Source organism: Cylas formicarius, unplaced genomic scaffold (assembly GCF_029955315.1).
Source record: "Cylas formicarius isolate icCylForm1 unplaced genomic scaffold, icCylForm1.1 PGA_scaffold_3__17_contigs__length_32017465, whole genome shotgun sequence".
Lineage (NCBI taxonomy): Eukaryota > Metazoa > Arthropoda > Insecta > Coleoptera > Brentidae > Cylas > Cylas formicarius.
The window spans coordinates 26,596,266-26,624,175 of NW_026844326.1; the positions used below are offsets into that span (position 1 = coordinate 26,596,266).

The following is a 27,910-nucleotide window of genomic DNA, read 5'->3' on the forward strand; positions in this document are numbered from 1 at the left end:
GGCCTGACCCCCGGCCCGGGAATGGGCGGGTGGCCTTAAATGATTAGCCTACCTAAAATGCGGAGAAGAAGAACTTCATCCATACATGCAAGTTGTTGCTAAGACAAGGAGCAACGTCTTAGATGGTTATTAGGTCGGGCGGCGAACAAGGTATGCGGTTCAAAATTAATCTTCAGAGATTCATATTTTACAACACACTGGATGGAATTTTATAATGTATCTTTTCCAAATATCGCTTAAAGATGTCGGTAATTTCTAGCACATTACACTATAAACAATCCATTAGTGTTTATTGAATCATAAGAAAACTATGAAATAAGAGTATGGGAGACATTAAATTAAAAGAATAAGAGGCAGTAAACACATACCAAGTACAATAATGCGTTTCACAATAACTCTTGGGCTCGACTGCTAGGATCATTTGCCCATTGCCGACTTCCGTCGAGGATTTTCGCTTTTGGTCAATGACCAACACGTGCAAAGAAGAAATATAACCAATATTTGGTCAGCTAGCAAAAAATAATTTTGACCGATACCAAAAAAATCGGTCCACACAGTGGAAACTGATATCAAACTTTTGCGGACGAATACAAGGGATTCTGTCGGGAGCGAACGGAGGTTAAACCGCCGCGTGCAATGCTCCACCACAGAATTCCAGTAAACACATAAGATTCTTCTTCTTCTTTACTTTTATTGGGCACGAAACAAATAAGATGATCTATGGACATACTTGACCCAAGAGCCAGGATTTTTGGTTAGTTTAAAACTGTTAAACGAATAAAATTAAACTATTTCGTATTACTTATTAACAAATATAAAAGTTAATGTAATCTTAATGAATCGTAGGAGAGGAGAGTACACTTGTACCGTACTTGTGAAGAAATGCGGTTTAATTTTATTATTTTTCGGGGTGATCTACATTCTAAAGGGCGAATTATTATCTAGTAAAGTGAAAGCAGAGACGAGCCGTAAAGATCCAATAATCCAACGCGAATTATTTTTTTTTGGTTTGGATTTATGAGATAGTCAACGTTCTCGCTAACAATTAATCGGGAATCCTTGGTAGTGTCAGTAGACAAAATAATAAGATTTCTTAATCAGTTTTTTTCATATTTGAACTTAGTCCCGAAATCCTATTTCCACTAATACTGAAACAAATAATTTTTTGTGGTTTGAATTAGCAATTAACATTCTTCGTGCTAAAAACTAATGAAACGTTTGAACGTGAGTTTGCTCAATTTGGCAACCCGGCATCGTGGCAAAACTTATTGCCTAGATCATCGCTGTCATTCATCCCTCCGAAAGATGCTGCGGCACGACAAGCATTTTAATTTGTGTGTAATTTTATTTGTAATGACACTTTTGCATGGAGATAGCATACCATTATTTTTAAGTATAGAGAGCAGTTTTTGCGAGACTTTACTACTTTTTTATGAAACTTAAGATGCCTGCAATGAAATTTTCCTAGTTTTCAAGATATCGAATCGAAATCTTAGTTGACTTTTAATAATGTTCAAAAGGTGACCATTGTTTTAGGATTATTATTAAAAATAACGACATCAATAATATTTTTCTACAATTAAATACATTTTTATACAGGGTGGTCCGGAATGAATAATAATGATACTGAGCCAAATTTGCTTTAGCAAAATGTGTCTCATTGATGAGATAGAGGGTGTTAAAGTTTAGTTCTCCAAATTGGTATTTTTGGCTATGGAAGTGGCGAATACGATTATATTCTATTTTTCACACAAAATATGCACGATTCTAGTTATACTCTATGATTTCCCAGTCTTACATTCACATCCTGTTATTTTCAACCACTTCAACACCCTAAAAAAACAAATGCAAAAACCATAAACGATCACTTCCATCAACAGATAAATTCTACTTCGTTAAAGGTATTAATAGGCCGACCGCAAAGTCGAAGAAGATACGAGTTTCATCTTTTATCTTTATCTCATTAACCGTCGGGAAGGGGGCGGACGTCGTGATCGGCGTGGACTTCCGATCGAGCGTCCGTTCTCTTTATTATCCAATAAAGAGCTCTTTGTCGTCGTCTTCTTTCGCGGAGAATAACATGGCGGCCGTCGTCGCGACGCGCGACCGAGATAATTCATCCCCTTATCGATTGCGCTGCGTTCATCTTTGGCACGCGTGTATTTTTGGTTGCCGTCTGATTTCTCGATTTCTCGAGATTTATGACTTACAGCCCAAGCACAGGGTGTCTTGTATTGCTGGTTGGAACATGTATTCCAATTTTCGCGAGAGCAAGAGCGGACATATTAGGTACACTTGTAGGTTTCTATGTTTACGACGGACTTCGAGAACATTCACATTTAAGGTGGCTTCCAGGTCCTCGTAATTATAATCCTGGACATTCAATGTGTATGCGACGTACCTCAACTTGTGTTGAAATCTTTCAATATTTCAAGTACACACATTATAGTAGGGTGACCAAAACCAAGACCCGTATCCAAGATGAGGGCGAACAATTGCATAGTGGATAGTGAATAAGACCCATGAATATCTTCATGATCTGCGAGCACGATGATATATTTATTTTAATGGAATGATAATTATTGACCCTCACAACTAGAGAGCGATCCAGATATGATTTTAGTCACCTGAGCACCACTGACACTCAGACTCACACTTGCACAAAAGCAAATTACATATATAAGAATGGCTGATCTGAGATCACACCGCAGAGCTTCAGTAGGCATGGAGGCAGTCCTGGTCCAGCCTGGAAAGACCAGTACAGATATCGGATGTAGAGGTCCGGAGAGACGATGAATTATCAACGTATTGATGGACTATCTGGAATGTGACAGTCCACTTTGCTAAACATTTAAGAAAAAAACTCAACAAACAAATATAGAATCTCATAACTTAAAGTACATTTGATATTATAACATATTCACTAGGAATCTGTGGTGCTTTGCTTTTTGAATTCATATATTTCCAAAAATGTTTCAAGCTGTTCTGCAATGCCTGTTCTGTATTTAATACATAATATCTATAGCAACACCACTATATTATGAAGAAAACTTAATATAATTAGAATATGATTCAGTACACTTAAATATTCTGTGCGCAGTGTTCTTAGCAATTATCATATTCTTGAGATCCTGTAGAAACCAATACGGAAAACTCTTAACCGGGTAGCGCTTCAGATGTATAAAAGATTTTATCTATAAGTACATATATACATTTCGAGCGATCTATCTAATGCTGTCACAATTAACGCTTGTTATTGTGTTCGTCCTTGTCGAAAACGAAAAGTTCGGCAGTCGAAAAAAAAAGTCATGAACGCGGAGGTTATCCTCGGCCTCAAACACTGCGACCCACTTTCCACACACAAGTTTCCCATAAAGCCTACTGCGCCGGCAAATGAGATTTAGGGCCTTTTTAGGTGCAAAGCACAAAGAGTCTGTTCGATCAGCGCTTTGAAAAAGTATCCAAACATTCAACGCGAGCCGGCTTGGTCGACAAAAGCGGACTTAATGGCCACGTTACCACCGATCGATTATTGGTATTCATGGAAGAGACATGTCCGAGCCAAGGGTCTTGCGCCTCGCTGCTCCTAGTTCTATAGCTCTGCGATTTACTCAATCAGGACATTCGTATGTGGGGTACACCTTGACGAGAAGTATTTTGGGAAAACTTTGAATCTTGTGATTCTGATATAAATTGTCTGGTGCATGTCATGTCATTTATAATATTGATCTGACAATATACAAATACCTCATTAAACATCATTACTCTATGTCAATAAGATCAACGATCGTCATGTCCGTACTAGAAGACTCGAAAGAAGAGATTGATCACCTTTAAGCACAGCTGAAACAGCTCCAACTTCAAACAGCACAAAAGCACACATTTGCAGTTCTAGCAACTCAAATAAGTGCTACTCCACCAAATATATATCTTATTGTGGCTTGTCAAGCCCCCCGGAAGTTGGCAATTATGATGGCGAACTGATACCTTAACCAGGAGGTTAGTTTTTTTCGTACGCTCCTGAGGTCCTCCTTTTCGCCTTTCATTATAAGTTCTAGAGTGTGGTAACGCCTTGATCTGAGAGAATGACCGAAGTATGACAGTTTTCGTCACTTAACTGTTGTCAAAAGTTCACCCACCGTATTTGCCCTGGTTAAGACTGGTTCATTTGTCTGCATGGCCATCAATGGTATTCTTAGCATTCGCTCAAGTAACCACATTTCAAATGTTTCTAGATGGTTGATTGTGTGCAACAGCACAGACTATATGTAATATTTAGTTTTAGCTTTAAGTTGCAAAATATCAACACCACAACTACGTGTATCATTTATCAACGATGACTCGATACAATGAGGTTAAAGTGTTTTGGATACCACACCCAACGGCCTTAATATATGGCTCCTATATTTCAATTGGTTTGAAAAAGCAGTAGGTATTAATGTTAAGGATGAGGATATGAAAACATCTACGTCTTATGAAGGCACAAAAAAAAAACAAATAGAGCAACGAAAACATTAGTTTTCAACGATACGGCTAAGGAAAAGTTCGAAACATTTGATTAATTTTAAGCGAAAATAATAAATGTGATAAATAAATAAATAAATAATAAATAAAATAAATAAATAAATTCATTTTGTTGAAACTAATAACGAGCAGAGAAATTTTCTTCCGGAATCTTAAACTTAAATGCATAAAGCATGTGGCCGATAAGAAAAATGTTTTTTTTACCAAGAAATCAGTTAACTTTTCATTTTTAACTTAAAAGTTAGTTAACAATACGAAAATAAACAAATAATTTTAAGTCGTTAATATATCCTTAAATTATAGACATTTGACCATGGATGCTGAAATTTTCATGAATTTATCTCTTAGGGTTAATTTTTAATATATTTTTTAATAAAAAGTGCTTAAAATTTTATTATAAAAAAATGTTGTTAAAATTTTCCATCATAAGTACTTATAAAAATTATATACCTATAGATTAAATTTTTATGCTCAAGTGGTAAATGGAGGCTCCACTTGACGTGATCTTGCTCATTTCCAAGAAAACGAAGATCGTATGTTGAAAGATAAGATGACAATGGGCATACGAGGCGCAATGATCAATAAAAGCTTATTTCCGGCAGCATTATAACAGTATAAAGGTTTGTTGAAGTAGTGAAGTGATTACGAAACAGTTGGAAGTAATGTTTTATTTCTCAAATAAAGAAAATGGAAGTACATCTCGGAAGTACCCCAAGGATTCATCTTGGGTCCTTTAAGGTTTATTGTTTTTGTCAATGATCTTTGTAATGTTGAGTATACATTCAGTAGATGATACCAGCAAATTTGGTCATTTCGATGACTCAGAGATACCAAAAAAATGCAAACAATGTGGTCTCAACTGATAATCGTCTTCATGAGGAGTCTCTTTCGATATATCTTTTTCGTAAATAAAACTGTGATGTGATAATCATCGGGGAAATAAGGTGGATGCGGAAGCAATTCCCATCATAAATCGTTCAAAACATCCTTCATTCGTCATCTTAGAGATTTAAGAATCTTTAACCAACTATTTATAATGCTTGCTGTTTGGACGAAGTTGTACACATTGTGTTAAAAATGAATAAATATCTTGTCTTCTCTCTTAACGCCGTTTCTCTGGCCAAAGAAAATTAAAAAGAATGTTTATATAGTTCTTTTGTTCTCTTCTTGAATTCCGATTGAAATATCGCGATTCGCTTGGCATTTTCAATGCCGATTGGTCGGAGCCTTCGAAATCCCCTATCAGCTGTCGAACTCTTTGATATACTCTCCGAATGGTAAAAACGGAGACTGTTCGTTTTTTTCTTTAACTGTGGTTCGGCGCTCTCGCGAAACAAGTGCATCATTAAAGCAAGTATATATCTGCTAAAAGCCCGCAAAAGTCTCGCAAAAGGCCGTCGAAAGTTTTAAAGTTAAATAAATCTTTGCCGTTGTATACACAAACACACATTGTTTAGACTCCGTAGTTGCAGTTTAAATAGTTCGGTAAACGGGGCCCCTATTTGTCCGAGCGCTGCGAACCGGCGATGGCATTAAATCGCCGCCCGGGCTCCGTGTATGCATAGATGTAAAAAGGGGCGTGGGGGGGTGTTTATTTTCGAAACTAGAGTCGAATTTACGCTCCATATGAAAATGAACGGCCGAACTTTAACTGCGCGTACAAAATATGACTCGGTGTTCGCTAATAGGGCCGCGACTAGCGAAAAACACCTGCGTCAGGTAGGAGAGAGAAGACCGATACCACCGCCGAAATATATTGGGAACGTGTATGTAGAGGTTATGGTGTCTCATTTTTGTTTAGATGTTGATTCTGGGATTGATAATTTTTCGAAGGTATATCTTATTCAATGTTTGTGTGTAGTGCTGCTGATTTAACATGTGTTAATGAAGTGGCAACGTCTTTGTGCTCTAGTAGACGTTATGGATATTTTAATTCAAAACGAAATGACGGAGGATAATTTGGCCAAGTGGCTTTGGAATTAGCGGAACCCATTCGAATATTTGAGGATAATGAGGGTGATAGCTGTCCAATACCAAAAAACTAGAAGTATTACGAAGACTGTAAGGAGTTATGAAGGGAACTTATTTTTAGAACATTTTCGAGACCTACATTTGTAAACTTATTAAAAGTGTATTTTGGAATTTACCACATCTAGCACCACACCTGGAAGTAGGTATTGCAGATGAAGATGGAAATGAGATGAAATTGATGCTTTTATAACAAATAAAAATATGTTTTTGAATAATTACTCTTTTTTTTGTAATTCACTTAATAAATGTTAAATTTTATTTCTTTCCTCCTGGATTTTCTTGCTTCTTTCAATAGGGTTTCGTAAGAGGTTAATTTCTTGTACTCCTTCCTCGATATTTGTCAACCTTCTTCGTAGATAAAACAGTTCACTCGTTGACTCCCTAGTCTTGGTACTTCTAAAATGAAAACATGTTATAACCCTTTAATTTTTGTAATTATACCAATAAAAAAAATGTTAAAACTTAACCTACAGGGGGGTACAGGTGTTGCTCTGATTAGAGTGGTTTCCATCTGCGAAGTCACTGGGATAGCAAGTCGGTCTTTCTTATTTTCGGCAAGGGGCTTTTTTCCTGTCGAGGTTATTAGGTTAGAAGGATAAACTGTTTTGTCCTCCCTATGTATTTCATCAACCTGGTGATAATATTCCTAGTAAATTCTACCTCTTCCAGTTTTCCTTATGTTGTCTTTGAGCTTCATATGATCAAAAAGGAAAAAATTGTGGCTTTTTTGATGAGACACTAAAGCTACAGGCAGCATATTTTTTAACAAATGCACTTGTAGTTCAAACTTTCAAATTTTTCAAAGAAACTTCCACTATAATACTTTTTATAAAACTTCTGGATTCCTCCTGCGTCGGATTTTATTGAGGCGAACTTGCTAACGTTTCACCAATCATCCTGTTGGCTTCTTCAGAGCTGAACTGAAACTGAAACAGCATTTTACTCTGTACCTGCTTATATATTGTTTGAGGGATGGCGGAGCTAAATGAGGGGCATAAACTTGGTCTCGGATAACTGATTCCCATATTGGTGACGGGTAAAGACCTGAGTCGCGGTGAAGACTGTTAGGTTGCTTATATATTTCTATAGACTTTCGGAATTTTTGTTGATAGAAGAATTGATTACGTGCAAGGATTTTATTTAGTTTTATCGAATTAAATTTTATGTCCCGTTTCATGATTGTGTTCGGCAACTGCTGATGAGTTTATTTGTGTGTGTGTGTCTTAAGGCTCCTTTCATGTTCTTCGAGCCTACTTGATATTTTTCATCTGGTCTCACCAATGCATTCTTTGCCGCATATGCTCCTGGAATCTCAAATGGAACGGATCGAAGATGAGATATTTTTAGACAAGTGATAAATCTGGTTTTGATGTTATATTATATTATATATGTAAATATACTTTTCATTCTAGGTAAAAGATGTAGCTTTGTCTTACAATGGCGTAAATGAGGATTTTGAAGCGATTTCTAGAATCTCCCAAGCCCATGGTCTGAAATTAAATGATTCAATGTTCTTTTTGGTAATAAAAGGGAGGAAATTATCCAGTATAAGGATCTGAAGCTTTGGTATGGTGCTCCGCTTGAATTTGTCGACAAATGTAAAAAATTTCTTGATTTGATTGATTTTTGATTCTCACTTATTTTATCTACTGCAGAAGTCCTACGGGAAACTGAAAGTACTTTACATGTATAAAGACTACTTATCTACTGAGATTAGACTTAAGTTTTGTGACTCTCTTATATTCTCTCTATTGTTATATGCGGACATTGTATACTGGCCGGCTCTCAATACAGGTTACAAAAATTGCAAAATGCCTGTTTGAGATTCAGCTATGGTTTGCGTAAATTTCATCATATAACGCCAGCACTCAAGGATTCTCAGTGGTTAAATCTGTCTACGTTAGTGTATAAAATTACTAGGTACGAAAAGCCTCGGTATCTCTATGATAGACAGGTCAGGGGTAGTGATATACATAACCTGTTCTATGTTCCCAAATATATACGGCTGCGTTTCACAGCTCCTTCACATATAAGGCTATTAAGACTTGTTTGTTCAAAAATTTGACCGTTATAAGAAAAAAAAGTTCCAGACAAGCATTTTTCAATTAAGGTGAGAAGGTAGGGTTCCAGATTCACGGATTTTAATATATCTGAAATGATGTTAAGAGTTTCCGGATTGGTATTATAGTATTCTGTGAAAGTTTCGTATATATACACAGCGGGGGCCTTACAGCTTTCTTTGCCGCATCCCGCCTTTCGTACGCCAAACTTTTCTCTCCATCCACTCGTCTTCCTGGACAGCTCTGTCATTCATTGTCTGTTCTATATTTTCCTTCTTGGTTCTTAAGAGTCTTCTTCTTCTATTTAGCGGTTGGTATACTAGTGCTTTTTGCGGCAACCTGTTCTGCTTCATACTCATCACATGTCCCTACCATAGTAATGGTGTTGTCTGTATTCTCTCTGTAGTCCTGTATACTAGCTCTGTTCTTCGTCGTATGTTTTCATTTCGTATATGTTGTGTTCTAGATATCCTGCCGGATCCTCTTTGAAAACAAAATCTACTACTGCATTGGTCAGTCGATATCCACATTTCTCGCCTAGCATTCGAATTGCGTACTATGCGCAAAGTATACAGTTAAATTTTGGTCATTTTTGCGGTCGGCACGGTGATCGAGGTTAATTCGGGCTTTTTCGATCGGGTTGGTCAAACGATTTTTTCGTAAATGCTTTCGGCGAAACTGCAAGCCAGGTAAAAGGGATTTATTAAAACTTTAATCCCCCACCTACGTTCCCCTAAAGCTCCTCGATCGGATTAGCCCGAAGTGAAAGTTTGCAACTGTATTAAATAGGTGTTAATGGATTATTTTAGCCCGCGAGGATAATTCCGTTTGTATTGTGCGTGAACCATAATAAACCTCGGAGGCGACGTCTCGAGAGCGAAGTTATTTAGCCGCGGCGAAATCTTAAATAAATAAATGGGAGATGTGATCACCCCGCGAACTCAATCTAGCGCGCCAGAATAGGTTCCGGCAATGACGATTTTGTGAGGTAAATTTTATTTAACGCGAGAGCAATTCTTGCAGAAAAACATACCTCAACTAAAAAGCATGAAATGTAATAGATCGTTTTGAATTTTTGTGGAAGGGCCCTTAAATATCTATGAATTTTTTAGATGCTTACTTAACTCAGCCGAAAAATTAGAAAGTCACCAAAATGTCCCGGGATTCTCAATTCATAGGCCCCCCCTAAAATTTCACATATTTTCTGTATGTTTCTATATACGATATGTTCCACTTAACAACTGTACACCTTTGAGAAATTTTTGTTTATGGATCGATTTTGGTATTTGTTTTTGTTGGATTGATTGTTTTGTTTATTGCTTCAACTTAAAGCCACTTCCAACTGGGACTATTCAACAAAACGTAGAGAAGAGGGAGTAATATTAGGGATTAGGAATGTTTGTTTATGGCTCAATTTTGATAATTCTTTTTTTCTGGATATATCTTATTGAAGAGAATTGAAAAGGTTTTTTTCGTATAGCATCGACTAAAGTCGTGGGCTAGCTGACAGTTTTTTAAAGTACTTTTAGAGATTTTTTCAAATTGAAGATGACAACAGATTTGTATTCTGGACTATCTAAAAGTAACTAGACCGGTGACCAAAGTTTTTAATGTTTTAAAGAAATAAATATCGCAAACCTTATAAATAAAAAGAAAATAATGATAAAAAAATAGTAATAAAAAAGACTTTTTAAGAGACACTCATTTTTTAGTATCATCGTAAAACAACAGCATGTTAGCGTTCATTATTTTCATTATCAATTAAAAAAATACAGCGTTGTAAAATCTGTTTAGTTCATATCTAACCCTCTATAGGAGCAATGCTTAAACTAGGCCCGTGATATTTATGTGGCCCTTTCGAAAGAGATCCCAAATAGCCCTGCTCGATATTTGACATCCAAAATTAGTCGCAGTTAGCCATGACTTCAGGTTAATATAATAAGAAACATAAGGTTTTAATGGGTTTTTGAGAGATATAACCAACAAAAACAATCAAACCGTAATCAAAGATTTTACAGCGATGTACAGCCTTAAGTGGGACGCAAACGATATTTCAAACACGCTGTATTGTATTTCTGTCCTTTCTCTCTCTTGTTAAATAGTGTCAGTTAGCCATGAAGTTTTAAACAAAGATTTTACAAGGGTATACAGTGTACATAAGTGGGACACACTGTATCTCCCCAATATTCAACCTAATTGAGCCCTAACAATGGTTGACCGTAATAACGCAAACTCCAGACAATTATTAGAATTTTCAAGTCTTTTCAGTTTCAAACTTAACTCAACGTGACCACCTATTTCCGGCCAAGTTTTATCTCCGCCAAAAAGTAAGCAGGGAAAACAACTCATTTTTGAGTAAATGTCTTTACTACATTTTCTTAAAGCAGCTATTTCAATTTTTTGCCTAAGTAGACTACTTATTAATAATATCATGTGTTATTTAATAATAATAATTGATAGACATTTTTGACCTTTGACAAATTCTTGTATATATTGCATATTACATGATCTGATTTTATTTCATAAATGTAATCGTACTTATAATAAATATATAGATAAATAATTGCATAAATCGAAAGGAAAAATTTTCTAAAAAGGAACGTTTTAATACAGACCAAAAATGTCATATAATATAATGTAGTATTATGACACACATAATACACGTATGTCCACAAATTCTATGAACTGTTCCCGGGCAATTTTTGCTTCCATTTCCCGGAGAAAAAACTTAAACAAAAAAATATCACAGAAATAAAATAGTTTAACGACGAGTTGCGATATATGAGGCAGAAGATTGAAGCGGTAAATGTAATTAAGAAATTGAGAAACTGTGCAGAGACTAGCGAGCTCTTAAAGTTGCTGTAAAGGGATTATCGACAATCTATTGAGTTGGTCAAAAAAACGTCAAATAAAAACTTTAATGAAATCGAATGAAAACGAAGAAAAACGGTCTTAGCAAAAGGCGACACGGATCGTAACTATCAGGAATTCCTTACAAGGTCGTTTACCACTCCTTTAGAGTCTTTTTTATATACCCCACAAGTTGCACAGGGTGATCCGAAACTTGGTTAAATGTTAAGGTTAATAAGGTTATGTATTACATGCATTGACTCTGATTTGTAATAGATATTTTGAACACAACGTATTTCCTGATGCCCTAAAGTTTGTAAAGATGGCATACGGCAAAATTGTAATGGCGAGACTGCAAACAATTTTCCTCCTATTGCTTACTTGCCTGTATTTTCCAAAATCTTTGTTTTTGTAGAGAGTCAGTTTGGGTAGCATTCGGGCAAATCAAACATTGAAAGCAATGGTTTCGGGGCATATTGATGGTAAGATTATTTCTTGTATGACCCTGTTGGATCTTCGAAGGCTCTCGGTTGTGTTTTTCAAGAATTTTTTTTGTAAACAAACTTACCTTCACAACAGACAACAAGTCGTTACGTTACTTAATGGTGATGTTTCTGAACCACTATTTGTTTCGCTTGGGGTGCCACAAGTCTCAATACTGGGTTCATTTTTTTTCGTAATATATTAACGACTTAGCCTTGAATATAAGATCATATATAAATTCTTTGTATGCAGAAGACACAACGATACTTAATTTGGGTAGAACTTTAATAGATGTGCTGGTTGGGAGATGAAACAAAGTTACATTTCAGATTTGAAAACTTATTTAACTCGCAACTCTTGAGACGGCTCCTACGTTTTATTTTAGTAACTTCATTAATCATATACGAATGACTTCTTGATATTCACGTTTTTTTGTCTTAGTGGCTCACAGTCTACCACACTAATTAAACATAAATTTGAAATGCATGTTTCACTATTACTTTGCTGGAGTAAATGAATAAAGTTGAATACTTTTTATAGTTATAGTATATAGTTAAGATGAAATTGTTTTCTAAATGGATGTTAATCTGTTAGATAATAAAGGTTATTATTATTGTTATTAAAAAACAACTGTTCCCCGATTGAATTTAAAACAAAATTATTGAATTTTTCTTTTTTATAAATGGACTGTATCTCACTTTGCGGCGACGTCGCGACCGTCTACCCCATAACGCTACAAAATTGTTACTGGTCTAGCAGAAACATAGACCTTGCCGGTTTGGCGTGCAACGCCCTGTTGTCACATTGACTGAAATGTCGGGCATGTTTAAGATAAACAAAATTAAAAAGCAATTTACATAATTTTGAACTCAACAGTGTTGTTTATATATGTTCGGGCAATAAATTATTTCATTTTGATTATATTCTATATTTTTTAGGTATATTTACATACATATATATTCCTATATTTGTAATAAATCGGTATTTTTGTATTCTTTATCTATTGATTTAGTTCTTATAAAAACTTAAAAAGAAATGTAAAACTTTTCCCTCATTCAGGGAATTAAAAAAAGTTTTTAAACTAATGATGGTGCTATTTTCTGACAAATCTAATTTTTTAAACTTTAAAAGTACTTGAATATTTTTAATTTCAAAAAATAGCATTTTTTTTATGTATTTAAAGAAAATATTTTTTGATCACTACATAATAATATGTAAATAATTGCAGTAAGAATAGATAGAAGTAATCTTATCTTCCCATTTTAATAATAATCGCCAAAGTTTTTCTATTCTAATTCAATTTTCAATTCAACTTTTTTAATTGTTCTAATTTAAAATGGCGGATAACAGGTTAAATCTTCAATAGATGTCCATGCAACTACGTTAAAATTAACATGACAATGTCTCGGATTTTCCGATTTTGTAACCTATAGTAGAACTGACGATTTTAAAAACAGAAATTTAGCGCAATAGCCTTAGTTTTGAAAGCTGAGAATTAGAAAATTAGTCCGAACATAAGGTAAACTCTTAAATTTGAATTTGAATAAAGTTTAATTCACTGAGGTCCTTCTGTGAATCCTCCTCTTATTAATTCTGATGTTGCCGTTAGTAATAACGCAGTAAGCTGTACTATTTTGTGAAGAAAAACAAATTAAATTAAATTATATTTAATTATTAAATTATAATTAAACATGACAAGAATCTGGGGAAATAAAAAAACAAGTTTTACTTCGTTTTGTTCTCCATTGTCGCCATTTCGTGTTACATTCGCGGTTATGTTACGGTTTCGCGTTACCATTGAGTTATTTTAAATTTAAAAATAATTAAAATTTAATTAAAGTAATTAAATAAATATAAATCAACGTGTACAGATGCACGCCCAACTATTTCGCCCTCGCAATCGATATCCGCGGAAAATCAACGGCTCCCCGCCGCCGCCCCCGCCACGTCGTCTTAATTAATAACGGCGAAGCGGTGGCCCCGCCGCGCCGACAAAAACTTTCAAAAATGGATTACCGCGAACCGGGAAAAACTCGTAAAAGCCAATAAGGTCGTTTTGGACTTTTTACGTGGAAATTAGGGGTACGAGAGGAAAAAAAAAAGGCGAACGGGAGAAACAAAGTTCGCGATAAAAGGCTCCGAGGAATTAAATCGGATCGAAGACGAGGAGAGAGCGAGCGTCTTTTGCCAACTTTCGTAATTTGTACGGCCGATACGTTAAGGCCCGCATAAATTTTTAACGCCGCGTCTATCTTCGGGATAGTTTCCGGGGTAATTTGGACGTCGAGGACTCTGCCCCCTTCTCTCCGTCCTGCTTCCGTTGCCGGATGTATTTGCCTATCCGCTATTCGTTTGATGTAGTACGACTGATGATTTTAAAAACAAAAATTTTGAATGCAACAAAGTAGAAAAATAGTATGAACATTAAATACGAGGTTAGCGCCAAAATTTCCTGGCCTGACATAGATGCAGCTCCAGTATCACGTTGTCTTCTTTTAAATATATATCTTAGTAGGCTGCAAAAAAAATGAAGTCTTGCGTCAAATAGTTTTTTATTGACAGCATTAAACAAGACGTGTCCGAAAAAAATTCGCAAATAACGCAAATTGAGTATAAAGCAGTCCTAAACTTTTTGACAAAAGAAGGGTTAGCACCTAGAATTATTAAAGAAAGGCTGGATGGTGTGTACAGCCAAAGTTCTCCTTCGTATTTGGTAGTGAAAGAATGGACAAAACGTTTTCGAATGAGATAGGAATCCCTTGGAGGTGATTCAAGAACTGGTCGACAAGTGGCGGTCATAATGGAAGATATTGTTGGGATTGTGGAAGGGGTGGTATTGAGTGATCGACGTTTAAAAGTCAAGGAAATCTCAGAAATTACTAAACTTTCTGATACAAGTGATCGTCGGATCCTGCATGGATGGGTTCTTAAAAACCTTTCGGCTATTCAAAAACAACGCCGTGTCGAGTGTGCGCGGTTTTTTTTGGAACCCTGTGGGTTGAAATCGAAGCCTGTGATAGAAACTCTTGTGACTGGAGATGAAACTATGGTTCTCTATTATGACCCTCTATCGAAAAAATAATCAATGCAGTGGCGTCGTAAGGATGAAGCACCGCCAAGAAAATTCAGAGTCTGCCAGTTAACAAAAAAGGTGATGGTCGCGATCTTTTGGAATTGTGAAGGATAGATTTTAAAGAAACTAATACCACTGTCAATGGTAAATATTAAGCAACATTATTACATAAATTGCGAGACTGCATACGTGTCCATACTGCTGGTGTTGCACAAGCTGCCCTTTTAGAGTGTGGGTTGTAATAGATAGATCATCCTCTCTATAGTCCAGATATAGCCCCCAGCGACTATTATTTGTTTGGATATTTGAAAAAGGAGTTACGTGGACGGCGGTTTAACAAAGAAGTTGAGCTAAAAGAGGCTGTTTTAGCTCATTTTGCAGACAAATCAAAAGAATATTTTTTTAAAGGGATTGAGTGGTTAATAAATCTCGTATTTTTGAAACTGAGCAAAACAGTGTGCATGGTTTGAACCTATCAGAGAATAAAATAAGTACTGCCACTATTATATTTTATTACAGTTTCAAGATACCTAGTGTATAACAGAAATGCTTCAAATACCAATGCTGGCCACACCCACAAGTTGTTGAACAAGGGGTTTTGTTAGTTTAAATAGCTGAATATATTTTCTGTTAGAAATCTGAAAGGATTTTTTTTGAATAGGCACAAATATTCCAATCTCATCTCCTCCAGAGCGTGCTCAAAATCGCCATTGCTAATATCTCGGCAGTACGCAAATTGGTTAAGGTCCTTCATTATTATTTCTGTAGATATTTATTTGGTAGTGAAAATATAATTAATACGCACAAAACAAAAAGAAAACAACTTTGTAGATTATAACCCTTGCTTCTGAGGTTTTAGCAAGTAATGCTGGTCGAATATATTTTCCAACAACTGTAAAGAAAAAATATATGCAAAATCATATCGAATAAAATTTTTGGGTGCCATTTTACAAAGTCATATTTTCTGATCGTATTTTCAGTTATCATCAGAAATCAATTAGTTTTTTTTAACTGTTTATTCTAAGCTTTATGTACTCATAAACGAACAAGACCCAGTATAAAACTTAATTTTTAAATGGAGATGAATGCATCTCCACAGACCGTAATTTTGACTAAGGTCGACTCGAATACATTTTTTTTTTCTGAAAATAAAATCGTTTTCTCCGCTGCTCCGAAGGTGTCATTAAAGGCACTCGTACCGAGCCCATAAATACAGAACCGCGATAGACTCGGTAGAATTTCAATTAACCGTTTCGAATTGCCTTTTTAATTTATCCGTTTTAATAAACCCGGAAGTTGCGACGCGGGCCACGTCTCGCACCCGCGGACTGTAATTTTATGCGCCGAAGTTTTGACGTGCCGCACCCGCCCCATAACCTTGGTGGTTACGACCGCCACGTTGTCGCGAAGAGAGGAGAGTCGCTTCGAATTTTGCGTCCAAGACAATCGAGTGCAATTTCGTCGGTGCGAACGGTCCCGCAAAACACAAAAGCTTTTAGATTGACAAACTTTTCTAATTAAATTTCCCCTCCCAGTGACGTAAAATAATATGTACGCAAATTGTCGACTATTCGACGTTACTTCGGCGTTGCCAATATTAGCAAAATTTCTTTGCGAAATAAGAAATATGATAAGAAATGAAACAGTTGTTTGTAAACTATGTTTGTGAGTTTCCATTTGTTAGTTAGTTATATATTATACGAAATTTTATTTAAGAAAAGCAAACAATATAAAAAATTAAAAAAAAAGAATTATTACTGAAGGGCGAGCTGAATAAATGGCTGAATAACTGAACTTTCAGTTTTAATGCCAATTCATCTCCCAATCAGATGCTCTTCACTAGGTAGCAGCCGATGATGCGTGCAAATTCTCCATTCCACAGTACGTTTTGAGAGAGACACTTCTGAACCTACCCTAATGAACACTTAAAATCAAGCCAAAAACACTTGGATGACACAACATATCCTGAACTTAATGGAATAAAGATGAATGGCTAAAACACACAACTCTTAATTCTGCTAGAGACTTCGTAGAAACATCAGAAAAGAAATTTTGCAGGCTAAAGAGGAATAGATGACACGAAAAAAAGAAGCGTACATATAAGAAAAGAACGCCGGGAAACATAAAAGATCAAAGTGGCGACTTAGTTTATGAAGTGGAGGAAAAATTAAAAGTGTGACAGAACTAGATTATGAATCTATTCAAAAGAGTATCTTTAAATACAGAAGGTCCAGCTATAACCATTTCAGAGGTCCAATACGGCAAAAAGTGGAAAAGTACTGGGCCCTAACGACATTCCAGTGGAATTGCTAAAAGTCATGGAAGGAGATTGTCTCAGAACACTCGCACAATTTTTGGAAAAAAAATAATACTGGGATTATTTCAGATGAATGGTTAATGTCCACTTTTGTTACCCCACCAAAAAAGTCCAATGCACAATCCTATGAATATTTTAGAACAATTAGTGTAGTAAGGAAAAAATATAGCTGTCTGGAGAACCTACAAGAACTAGTGAGGTCTCTTAATATTACCAGCAAGGTGTATGGTCTAGAACTTAATGCCTGAAAGTCAAACATGTACAGAACTGCTCATCAATAACGAAGTCGTCGAAAGGGTTGAGAAATTCGGTTATTTAGAAACACTTTGACTACAATGAAAAAACTACTCCCCAAGAGAGACATCAGTTTGGACAGGAAAAAAAAAACGAATAGTAAATTTATGTAGCAGTGTATGGAGTGGAAAGTTGGACAATATCGGAGGCTATGGAGAAACGAATTAATGTCTTTGAGATGTGGATTTATAGAAGAATCCCGAAGATACCTTGGACTAATCGCAATAAATAATGACATCCTGAACAGAAACAGAAACAGAAACGTAAATTTGAATACTTTGCGCACGTCATGAGAAACGAAAATGAATATCTCCTATTAGAAAACATCATGAAGGGCAAAGTAGAAGGAAAAAGGAAAAAGAGGCCCGGGTAGAAGGAGAATCTCCTGATTGGCAAACCTTCGCAGATGTGCGGTCAATAAAGTTTGAATAACGATGATGATGATCGCCGAAACGGATGAGACATGGGAAGAAGAAGAAGAAGAATACAGAAATGGAAAAAATAATTTTTATCCTCAATTTTTTGGAAAAATGAAATAGTTTTCCGCATTTCCGGTTGTGAAGCGAGGGATTCGTAACTCTATCGTTTAGTTTTGTACAGTTCATAGTTCATTTTCACGTGTTGTGAGTTACAATCAAACCGACAAGCGGTCGAATATTTAGATACCCCGCGGTAGCGTCCCGACAAAGGTCGGTAAAGGGGGTTAGTTTGAGCAACTATTACCTGAACCCCGCCAAAAACCCGCCCTTCAAATTCCTCACTCTGGATAAACCTTTATCCACCGTATCAGGCTGTAACTTTCATAATTACGCTGCGGAAACAGCCGACGATGCAGACCAAGTTAACTCTACCCGTTTACATATACACCTTAGTCCGGTATTCGCTCAACATCCGCATTTTTTTGAATTAAACTAAATTTATGTTTGGTGACTTCGGGGTAGATATTAAGCGGTAGTTGAGCTTCCTTTTACATTAAGCGTGGTGGTTCTAAAAGTTGCTTGTTTCCATTATTTGGAGATATATATGATTGGTGCGGCATTACTTCTCTTCATATAACTAACGAAACCTACAATCTTCTGCCTGAGAATGCCTGTTTAATCAAAAGGTACGAAACTTGGAACTCTCAGTCCATTGCATAAAGTGCTAAATCTTATTGCTTTATCATTATTAACAAATTTTTCCTTGTGTGTTACGTTCCAATTTCGACCTTAGTTCATATTTGCAGTAAAGTAAAGAATTACCTGTGTATCAGGGTCTTATTAAGTGAATCACGCTTTTCGTCCTAATTACATTCTTTTAAATCGATCTTAATTTATGATCTTGATTGCTTTCTTCTTTCTGCCTGGGAAGATAAATCAGTTGCTAGTTACAGATATAAATATGTATAAATACCGACGATACCGAAAAGATTCCTTTGACCAAATACTCTAGAATCAGCAACTGTTCTTGAAGCTTCACTGGCAGTTAACCAAAATTGCTTACTTACATACGGCGCTTCTAAATCAATCTTTGGGTGGTAAGTGTGAGAGGTTATTTATTCATACGTCAATCAGCCGGTATGCGACCTTCTTCGTTGGTTACCGCTACGTCTAGTAGGCAACCAGTAAAGCGCGTTTTTGAATGATCGGAGGAAGAGGAGGAGTTTTATTTCGCTCCCTAAATGCCATAACTCTGTTCGTGCCATTTATTACCAGCTCATAATTTAATATTTCTTTGCATTCTCTTTTTTTACTAATAAAAACTAATACACAAAACAATGTTATGCAAAATATCAGACAATTTAAATACTACGTGCTATAAGCTACAGTGAAAATCTAGTGGACTAGTCGGTAAGTAAAGTGACATTCATAATTTATGACAGCTAGTCCTGTCGATATATTTTTTGTTGGGTTTTACCTCTCCTTTTTTTTTTAATTATAAATATCAGTAGGTCTAGGTGTATAAGAGAAACCCAATACCACACATGGAGAATTCTGGTACATTCTGTCCGAGACCAGTGGCGCCCAATAACACACCCCTACTCTCCGGTTAACTTACTAGGTAAAGTCTGTTCATAGATATAAGAAAGTGACTAACTGATACGAATTAAGGAAAGACCCGGGCAAGCTGTAAGAATGAAATATGGCCGAACAGGACCGTACTTTGCTTAGAATTTAATTATTTGGGGTTTTGTTAGGAAAGATACTACACAATATTTATTTATTTATTTATGTATTTATGTTTAAATCTAAAATAAAATTACAAATTATTTTTATTACCTACTTAAATTACTTAAAATTATTCACATATTATATCAGTATCACTATCGCTACGAACAGGCGATGAGTTCTAATTATTATTTGTTCTATATTATTTGCAATATGGATATACGATTGTTGTGCTTTTTCTATATGTTTAACAGAATTTGCCCAACTTTGCGGAGGGATGTTAAAAACTTTAGTTTCTATAAGTTTGAGGACATTGTTACGACGAATGGCAGATTTCAGTTGGTGCCAAACATATTCAATGGGATTAAATATACAGTGGTAAGGTGGAAGCCTTAAAGCTGTATGCCCTAGATCTTTGCATAATTATCATGTATTCCTTTTGTAGGTTCAAGCTTTGTGGAACCTCCATTAATTGCTTTTTGGTATAATCTTCGTGTCACATGAGGAAGGGGTTTTAGTCAATTATCTACTGTGATAACTTCCATTGTCCATTACAATTACTCTATTAGGAGGAATGTTTGGAACTAGTTTGTTTTTAAACCAACTTTAAATAAATAAGCTGTGGTGTCTTCATGGTAATCCAGAGAAGAATCTTTAATACTTTTCGCAGACAGAGAAAGTCCATTTGGAATCCAACCATCGTTAGAGCCAGCATGCGAAATAGTTATTCTTTTACCTCTTTTTGATGGCGCGTTTGTTTTACACTTATCAGTTGAGTCAACCAACCATTTTCCGGGGTATCATAAGTGTCGAACCAGGTTTCATCCAAGTAAATATTTGGTCTTTGTTGTTCACTGTAAATCCTAATTTTTTCTAGATATTCCAGTGGCCACTTCCGAAGTCTAAAAGATTCCATTAAAACTTGCCTTTTGTCAATTTTTTTAAATATAAAACCCATGTGTTGAATACACTTCCATAAGGTAGTTCTGTCCTATTTAACACCGGTTTCATCTTTTACAAACCTCCTAATTAAGATATCTAATGTAGGCACGCTTGGTTTCTCGTATAACTCTTAAATATTACGCCGTATTATATCTTCATCACTTTCATCTACACTCGAGAAAATGTCAGCATCCCTTCTTTTTTTCCTCACTGAAATGGGATTATTCACAATTTTCCATACAGTTGATGTTGGAATTTTCGTCAATGTGGCCGTTTCTTCCAAAGATGCTTGCTTGCTGGCACCACGTTCCATGAGAGTCAAATAAACGTTGTTTACAACTTCCTTAGTTTCAATAGAATAGTGTTTTCTACATTTGGGCGGGAGCATCTCCTGAGATACATTAGACTCGCACATATTTTGCATAATTCGCACACGATTCAACACACGCTGCATTACACACGAAATAAGAATGATTACTAATAAATTTAAACTAAGTAGTATACCAAACCAAAGAATATTAAACACAGGTAGGTATAAAATTATTTTCTATTACGGACCTCAATTTTACCTTAATTTAAATTCCGAAAATTTAGGTAATAATCTTGTTGCATTGTATGTTAATGGCCACCCTTGGATAATCCCATTCAAAAGCAATTGGTCACTTTCTTATATCTATGAACAGACCATACTAGGGCATAAATTTCGCTGCTTTACTGATTGATCCTTATAAACTTTTTTTTTTATATTATTGATTCAATTTTCAAAAAAAAAAAAAAACGTGGTATACGTGCTTCCTAATTTACTAGGAACATATCAAAAACCGGAATATCTACTTGATACTCCCGACTCCCGCGATCGTTTTTCGCACGATAGATGCCCGAGCATCGGTTGTCAAAACTCACCCTACGGCCCTAATGACGAAGGGGGTCGGACGTCAAAACCGTCCCCGCAAACACACGTATTGTCGTTTCATTTTCGGCTTTTACATTTTCCGTTCGCGATTTAAAAGCGGATCGCTCGGCGCTGAGAGCAAATTTCGGTTTTGTGTGCCGCTAAATTTTATTAGCAGTTCTGTTTTATGCCGTTTCAAAGAACCCCGACGAGAAATTTGATTACGCTTTAATTTCTCAATTTTACGAGTCCCGCTGCTACTGAAAACAAACTCGGATTTCGAGATGAAAAAAATTTAATCGGCCGTCGGCGAGGGGCTTTTCGACGGAACGCGGGGACGGGGTCGGCGACAGTATTGCATACCGAGTTTATATGGATCACAATAAGCAACAATAGATAGGGATCACAAAATTTTAAATGGAAGGTTACTGATTTTCCGCCGAAGATAACAACCAAAATGGAAACAGTTACAATTGATAATTCGTGTGAAAATCCCGTGGAACGAGCTGAAGCTGAAGAAGGCGATGATTTTCTAGAGATCAACATTCCAGATACTCGACCGATCGGCGAAATATGTACGCATACAGAATAGTAACGAGAATTTTTCACAGGCTCCTCTAATACTTTTTACAAAACTTCTGCATTCCTCCTGCCTCGCTTTTTGCTGAGTCGAATTTGCTGACGTTTCGCCAATTGTTTCGGTTGTTGGTTTCTTCAGAGCTTGACTGAAACTGGCTCGCATTTTACTCTGTACCTGTTTATATATTGAGTGGGGCGGAGCTAAATGATTCCCACACTTCACCACAACCTTCCAATAGCAATGAAACCGAAAGCAATCCCGCACTTGCCACTGTTGTCCTTCCTTACATTCAAAACATCACAAACCAAAATATTAAAAGTTCTTAAGAAATATAACGTCAAAACCAGATTTACCACTTGTCCAAAAATCTCTCAACATCTTCGATCCGTCAAAGACAAAATTCAATTTGGGATGCCAGGCGTTTACAGCAAAAATATCAACTAGGTTCAAAGAACACGAAAGAGCCTTACGACTAACACAAATAAACTCATCAGCTGTTGCCGAAGACACTCATGAAACCGGACATAAAATTTTATTCGATAAAACTAACAACGAAAAATCCGAAAGTCTATAGAAATCTATAAGCAACCTAACAATCTTAACCGCGACTCAGATCTGTGACCAATATGGGAATCAGTCGAGACGGTTTTTAGTTCATTTAGCTCCACTCCTATCACACATCAACATAATGACATAAACAGGTACAGAGTAAAATGCCAGTTTTCGTCAAGCTCTGAAGAAGCCAACAGGATGATTGGCGAAACGTCAGGAAGAATCTAGTAATTTTGTAAAAGGTAGTCACAAGAACTAACATGCCCATATTTAAAAAGAGGGAGTTTACTGTGATTTTTGTGACTGTGACTGTGAGTTTATTGACTTTCTAGGGCTTCACGATAAACTCATTGAGAAATATCTGAAGCTGGGTCGAAATATACCTCCTGCACCCGAAAAAAGCGTTATCGTCATGACTAAAATCAAAAGGGGTAGCAGCACCGAAGGAAATTCCGCAAACGGTCACGATTTTATAGAAAGAAAGCGTTCCTCTTTTTTGATGTATTTGAAGACGACCGCCCTTCATCCAGTGCTCGTATTGGATTCCGATTTTAGGAAATTTTAGGAAAACGATATTGAACTGCCTAAAGCGATAAACACATCGGCACTGAGCAGTGACGGAATCATGAGGCTGTTTAATAAAGTAGGCGGAACCGCAAACAAAATCACCATGGACGAGACCGATCATTGGTTCGAAGAGAAGTTAGCTCACATCGAGACACATGAAAACCCAACTCTGAAAACTGCACCTTAACGGGGAAGGGACGGTTACCTACAGGAGAGAACTCGCGATCTTAACCAATGGGGCTTCTAGGTCGGCGGCCATCTTAAGCGCTTGGGAAGATTCGTTGTCTAGGGCAATATCACAACTAGCCGACACCGAGGAAAAGGTCGAATCTCTCCACTTGGACCAAGCCAATACCGACTTCTACACTTCCTGCGAAATGCTAAAGGACTACCTAGGTCTCTTGGAGGCCGTGAGAGACGCATTCCACGAGAGAACTAGATTATTTCTAGGTAGGTCGCCTGATATTGTGGCGAACTGCCTTAAAAAAAATATTTGCAGTAACAAAATTAAAATCGAATGATTTTTATGGGGTTTGAAATATTAAAAAGTATATTGTGAATAGACGACAAACGGAAACAGGAGGAAAATTAAATTGGCTACGTCTTAGATCGATTAAATTGCAAAAGCAAAAAGGCAATAAATATAAAAAAATCTAAGAGGAAGACCATGCACAACTATTAGTCCACCTTCTCTAGTGCCTTTGTGGGCAAGTGGTAAACCAATCTCTTAAGAACTTAAACGAAATGGTGCATCTTATAACGGGATAAGCTCTGCATATATAGCAGCTTAAATTCTGATGTACGTATGGTTGAAGATGTATATGAATTCGACGTGGATGATCTAGATTTCCATGTCGAAGCAGAGGTGGAGTAGAGGATGGTCATTAACATACAATGCAACAAGATTATTACCTAAAGTTTCGGAATTTAAATTAAGGTAAAATTGAGGTCCGTAATAGAAAATAATTTTATACCTGCCTGTGTTTAATATTCTTTGGTTTGGTATACTACTTAGTTTAAGTTTATTAGTAATTATTCTTATTTCGTGTGTAATACAGCGTGGGTTGAGTCGTGTGCGAATTATGCAAAATATGTGCGAGTCTAGGGTATCTCAGGAGATGCTCCCTGTAGAATGTAGAAAACACTATTCTATTGAGTTATAAATAATGTTTATTTGACTCTCATTGAACGTGGTGCCAGCAAGCAAGCATCTTTAGAAGAAGCGGCCACATTGACGAAAATTCCGACATCAACTGTATGGAAAATTGTGAATAATAATACGTCGTAAAATTTACCAGTTATACGAGGAACAAAGCGTGCCTACATTAGATATCTTAATTAAGAAGCTTCAAACAGATGAAACCGGTGTTAAATGTGGCAGAACTACCTTATGGAAGTGTATTCAACACATGGGTTTTAGATTTAAAAGAATTGACAAAAGGCAAGTTTTAATGGAATCTTTTAGGATTCGGAAATGGCGACTGGAATGTCTACAAAAAATTAGGATTTACAGAGAACAACAAAGGCCAATTATTTACTTGGATGAAACCTGGTTCGACACTTATGATAACCTGGAAAACGGTTGGGTTGCCTCAACTAATAAGTGTAAAACAAACGCGCCATCAAAAAGAGGTAAAATAATTGCATGCTGGCTCTAAAGATGGCTGGATTCCAAATGGACTTTCTCTGTCTGCCAAAAATATTAAGGATTCTTCTCTGGATTACCATGAAGACACCACCGCTGATTTATTTAAGAGTTGGTTTAAAAACAAACTATTTCCAAACATTCCTCCTAATAGCGTAATTGTAATGGACAATGCAAGTTATCATTAGACAGTTGACTAAAACCCCTTCCTCATGTGACACAAAAGCAACAATCCAAAACTACATGTATAATAACGAAATTTATTTTCACGAAGATTATACCAAAAAGCAATTAATTGAGATTCTACAAAGCTTGAACCTACAAGAGGAATACGTCTGTGATAATTATGCAAAAAATCTAGGGCATAGAGTTTTAAGGGTTCCACCTTACCACTGTATATTTAATCCCATTGAACATGTTTGGCACCAACTGAAATCTGCCATTCATCGTTAGAATGTTTTTCCCCGTGTTAACTCCAATGTCGTCAAACTTATAGAAAACGAAGTTTTTAACATCCTTCCATAAAGTTGGGCAAATGCTGTTAAACATATAGAAAAAGCAGAACAATCGTATTTCCATGTTGCAAATAATATAGAACAAATAATAATTAGAACAAGCGATGATAGCGATAGTGATACTGATATGTTATGGGAATACTTTTAAGTAATTTAAGTAGGTAATAAAAATAATTTTCCTCAATTCGTATCAGTTAGTTTACTTAAGTTACCGAATTTTATATTTCCTTTATTATTCTTTAATATTAGAATTTGTTGAAACTTCCTATTGCTTTTTCTCATCTTGCAAAACCCTACCAAGCCACAAAATTTTGGGTATTTTTGAAAAAAAAAATCTGATATACTGTAAAGTAAGACGATACTTGTACTGTTTTTTTGTATTCAGTTTTGTATGTGTTGGTTGCTGATTTTCTTATTCAGAAAAAAGTTCATTTACAAATATCTCAATATTATTGATTTGAGGGTTTTTTGCACAACATGGCAAAAATGGAAAAAATGTGGTTGTATGAGCTGTATATCTAGCAGTCGCTGCGTATTATTTATAATCTTCCACACATTCCATTGAATTTTTTAATAATTATTCTTTAATTTGAATTTTGAGTTTCATGAAATGTCAATTTGCACACAATGCGAGTGGGTACGACAGCCACGTATCCGTAAAAATAACAACGGCGGGAGCTTTGGGGCGGTCGGGTAGGGAAAACATTTCTATTCGTATGTAAAAAAGTGACGAAAGTTTTCGCTTTATGCGATTTGGTCCGGACCCGAACAACTCGCTCCCTCTTCCTCTTCCCCCCGTGTTTGTATTTCCCTAAGCGCGTTTGTTTCGCCGGCAAAGAAAGAAATAAATCACGATATTTGCCGCGACATAAATCGCGGCGCGACATTGTTTCGGCAAAACAAATGCCGGATAAAATCGAAGTTCCTTTGAGTTCTCGCCGATCGGAATTGTTTTCTAATGATTCCGCCATAATCCGATAAGTTTCGGGGACGCGGGATTTTGCGATAATGGAGATCGTTCTCCCGCCCCCCAGGGCGGGTGCCAAATTGGCGACAAACTGTTTTTGGGTCAGGTACGTGACACGAAATGCCGATGGAATTTCTAAAACCGTCTGCTTGCCGAGCATCTTTGCAGAATAAGCGCATCGAAAAAAAAAAAGTGAGGTTATTACTATCGTTCCTTTTATCCGAAGCTATAATCTACGTCGTCGTCCTTCAATCGGCGTTCTCGTACGATCTCCGTTTTCTATTTCTCGTGTGGCTTATGTATTCCGGATTGGCGTTGCTTCGTATCCCATTAGAATCGCGCCAGCAAGACACAACAACCGGCGTGCAATTTGCCGATCGAAATTCTAAGGTTTAGTCCCTGTTCCAATGTACCAAATCGGATCGTCATACGCCAAAGCGTTCTTAATTTCAAAGATAATATGAGGTTTATAAAAGTTTTACTGGGTCAGTTTTTTCACCATATTGAGCGATTTATGAGGCAATAACTGGCTGGGTAGCTTTCAGAGCGACCCTAGACGTTTCATATATAAGTGCGAACCCTACCGGCATTACTGGTGCTTAAAGGGAGGGGTGCCAGGAGTCGGAAGTCAAGATTATCTCCATCGAGTCAAGCGATGATGGCCAGAGACAATCCGGACCTTACAGAGTCGGGAGTTGGGAGCTCAAAGGTCAAGACAACTTTTAGAAATTAGAAGTCCTAAGACAAACCGTTGGCGAAATCAACCATTACTACTACTACTAAATGTGTGGTGTTGCATTTAGATCATATTAAATACGTTAATTTTTCAAAGAAACTTCCACAAGCTACTGTAATACTGCGTCCGTTGTTCTTTGAATCGAACTTACTATTGTTGGCTTCTTCAGAACTTAACCAAAGAAATATAACATCAAAACCAGATTTAACACGTGTCCAAAAATCTCTCAGAATCTTCGATCCGTCCCGAAAGCGCCTTAAGACTAAGGCAAATAAACTCGTCAGCACGGAGTCTGATAGACAACAAGCCTTAATGACGTAGGATATTTTTTTAAAATTTTCTTTATCTGCTTTTAGGATTATGATGTCGGGATTTTGGATTTAGGGGGTTTTGATTTTTTAAGGATTTTTGCGGTTCCAAATCGAATTTCATTAGCTGTTTGAGATGGTAGTTTGTTTAGGGTTTGAGATAATACGTGGGGCAAGGAAAAGTTAGAACCTTTTGAAAGAACTGAATTTTCCCTTTGCGAAAGAATTTATCATGGTAGTTGAGAAGCGTATGATGATTTCCACAGTGTTGACGTTAGTTTTTCAAATTTCTGATTATGATTCTGGGTGGAAGACAAACGGAGATTTAAAGCCTTGTCATGAATCATGTTTGAAAGTGTATTGAACTCGGGTGGGGACAAGATGGAAGCAATTTCAAGAGTCTTATCGATTAGATCTATTTGCTTTT

The 27,910-nt window shown here is 36.4% G+C and overlaps 1 protein-coding gene and 1 pseudogene across 1 annotated transcript in view; both read left to right on the forward strand.

Moving 5' to 3' along the window:
* LOC132698910 (uncharacterized) overlaps positions 1–27,910 on the forward strand; it is a 310,716-nt gene that overhangs the window by 2,697 nt on the left and 280,109 nt on the right. The window lies entirely within an intron of this gene.
* On the forward strand, positions 123–27,172 carry LOC132700095 (sorting nexin-2-like; annotated as a pseudogene).